A 3,775-nucleotide genomic window follows, 5' to 3' on the forward strand; every position below is an offset into this window, starting at 1 on the left:
ATATATATATATATATAATTGCATACGTGTACCCTATGTTTGGTAGACATACACATGCACATAAAAAACATATATGTATATACATACAATGTACTAAAAAAAAACACATACTCATATGCATGTATATATGTGTACATATATAACATATATATATATATGTGTGTGTATGTATGTGTGTGCACGTGTGCATATATAAGCTGTTATCTTATAAACTTCATTAGCTTACAGTTGTTTCTGCTATAAGATACAGTAGACTCATAGTTGAGTGCCTGAGTAAAGCATTTTGGCATCATTGGAGCCTCGAATATGTAGTGCAATTTATTTGGGAAAAGAATAAATGAAATAAAATGTTGCTGTCCAAAGTAGTTGTTTTACAATAAAGAAGCAAAACATTTAACTCATATTATCCTTAATTTCGATTATAAATGATTGAGGAGAAATAACAGAAGATTTTTATTTCTACTTTGCCACACTTTTGCGATTATTAAAGGCATCAGGAATATGATTTTAAAAATAAGTTGGCCCAGCATGGCCACAGCCTCAGGGCTGAAATGAATTAAAAAATAAAAAAAAATAAAATAAAAGAAATTATAGTGCAGTTAATTCAGTGGTAGAGTATTCTGTAGACATGTGAACTCTTAATATAATTCTTAGTCAAAATCAGCTTCACATATATAGTCTCAAGCTGGTTCTTTAAATGAAAAACGTAGTCCATCTGACGGGCATCCATACAGTTTCCGTCCGTTCAATTTCACTCTCAAAACTTGATTTCTCCAAGGTTATAGTAGAAAATACACTTGCCCAAACTTTTGTACAGTGGGGACAAACCTGAGAGCTTATGATTGCAAAGTTAATTTCTGAACCGTTCGTCTGAATCTACCTTCAGGAATGTTTCCTTCCTTTCAAAACTGCTTTTGTCAAAGTGCTGTTAGTTCCTTAATAAGTAACTAATTACTTTAGCTTGATTGTTTCATTGTGGTGCTATATTTTTTTCAGAGCGGAAAAGGATATCTTGTGATATTCATATTTTTTTTTCCCACAAGGACAGTAGATGAATAAACGAAGGAGGATTTTTAAGAGTAGTAAATCTAAAACAAACTATAAGAGAATAGAAAATAATTTTTAGGTTTATACTGTCTAACATGTTTTTTCTTTTTTTTTTTTCTTTTTGAATAAATATTCTTCCCAAGAGGAAACTTGCTTTTAAACATTAGCAAAGTATATATACATTGGCAATTATAATAATCTCAAGGGAGATAAACATGAACAATTCTTAGCATCGTTATCCTCAGTCATTTGACTGAACTGTCTCAAACAAAGCTATTTGTAATTGTTATTTATCGACTGTGTACCCTAATTACACTTCAATGTTTGTACTTGTTCTTGTGTAAGACATTTATCTTTTGTTCCTTAACAAACATGGGTGACTGGATAAATTGCAGCTTCATGGTTGTTGTTGTTATTATTGTAGTTTAGTCCGAAGTCATTCCTGCTCATGCTGACTTATAGCATGCTGTAGGCCTACTACACGACTCGGCGCAATCCATAGATCCTTAGTTTCTTGTATATCATAATCCCGTCAAGTTGAGGACCACATCACACATTTCGATTTACAGTGGTTGACTACATGGCTGTTTCGTCATGTTGAATTGTCTCCCCTGCTCAGTTTGTTACTGAGAAGACCTATGTCACCGACGGCATACCAACTATGACAATCCTATTTTCTTAGAGGCATCCAGAACTACCATTATGAAATGTGTGTATTTGAGGGAGAATTTGATGCAGTAAGAATCTCTCGTTTGTACGCCTGTATCAATGTAAAAAATAAAAATCCTGTGCTGTTCACAACGGTGGCGGGCAAAGATGAAACATTAGGGTCTATGTGATAGGTGACTCCAACATTGTTTACGTGACATTGTATTCTCTGGAAAGATGATTAACTCTATTTTCCTTAATTGATCATAACATTTCATACTTTAAGTTCTGAAGTTCAAAAAGAAAATTATATAAATAAATAAACATTTTTTTTTTAATTTGACACAATTGATGAATTGAATCAGTTACTTGACCGTTGAAGATGAGAAATAACGAACAATGGGCTACGAGTCATGTCGACTACAGCGGGTGAGTAAAGATGGGAGTTGTGACAGTAGCCAGTCCATTTATGTGAAACAGTTACAGTTGTGAACTGATATATTCATACACAAGAGGGCGTATAAATATATATACAGTCTGACTCGCATACACATGCACTGCAGTAGTCAACAGATACGCACACACTAAGAGATATAGATTGCCACAAAGTATACTCACACACGCAAATTGCATCCACGCATAAATACTATGCAGATCTGTTTGTCTGTCTCTGTTTCTCTTTCACACACCCACACCATCAAGAACACAGATATAAATACTTTACAACGATTACTACACATTATTTACAATAGACGGATAGATGTCTTCACCTTGTTTGTTGTTACCACAACTGGGGTACTCTCCAGCCTTCATCAGGTGTTCTGGTGGAATTTCGAACCCAACCTTTTATTTTACTAATAGGGTACTCTGTTCTCATTCCTAAGGTATTCTTTTTTGTTGATATTATTTCCCAAGTCCCTGCTTGGGATTGAACTCAGAATCCGAGGGCTAGTAGCCCGCACTCTTATCTACTTCACCTTTATATAACCTACCGCAACTGCAGTAGGTTATGCAAAGCCGAAACATGTTGCCCTCTTAAAATAAGGGTAGAGGAACATCGTAAAGCTGTGACATGAGGGAATGTCGAAAAATCAGGTATAGCCGATCATGTATCGAAAAACAGAGACCATCTCCCTTTGTGGGATGAAGTTAAAATAATAGACGGAGAACATCACTGGAAAATACGAAAACTAAGAGGCATATGTTAGGACAAGATAACCTCCTAAGCAGGCCTAGTGCAGATATGAATGTAATATGAGAACTGGTATAAAGAAAAGATATTAAATTTATAAGCCCAAATATTCACTCTATAATTGCCCACGGGCATATTGCCTTGTGGATAAGAGCGTGGCTACTAACCCTCGGATTCTGAGTTCCGAGTTAACAAAAAATAACATCAGCAAGAATACCTTAGGAATAAGAACAGAGTACCCCATTAGGGTCGGGTTCGAAATTCCACCAGAACACCTGATGAAGGCTGGAGAGTACATCAATCGAAACGTTGTGGCAACAACAAACAAAGGGAGGATACCTATCCGTCTATTGTAAATAATGTACATAATTCCTCATTTCAAAAATGTGGAATAGATTACTACACACATACAAACACATACGGACTCCTCTCTGGCATACATTGATATGTAAAAGAAAGAATTTGTTGTGTTGTGAGATATGTGAGTGTTTCTCTGTGCTAATATTGCACAGTGGACAGGATGAACACTAAAACTGAAGAAGGAACATAAAACTAATTCCTTTGAACACCACAGTTTCTAAATGAAATGCGACAAATCAAAAACAACAAATGGCATATTAAATTAAAAAAAAAAAACTGTATAAATATTATATTGGGCAAAGGGAGTCAATCAGAATTTAAAGATAAAAATGACTTGTATTCAGTTGTTCCCCTTTACAACCTGAGATTGAATTCTGTCACAATCTGTTTTTATCTATCCTTGATCGCCAAAATAAAATACAGGTCAATTACAAGAGGGGTTTTAAATCATTTTGCTTATATCAAAAATCAATACTGTCATACTCGTGAAAGAGCTGTGAATATATATATATATATATATATATATAT

Source organism: Octopus bimaculoides, chromosome 18, assembly GCF_001194135.2.
Source record: "Octopus bimaculoides isolate UCB-OBI-ISO-001 chromosome 18, ASM119413v2, whole genome shotgun sequence".
NCBI lineage: Eukaryota > Metazoa > Mollusca > Cephalopoda > Octopoda > Octopodidae > Octopus > Octopus bimaculoides.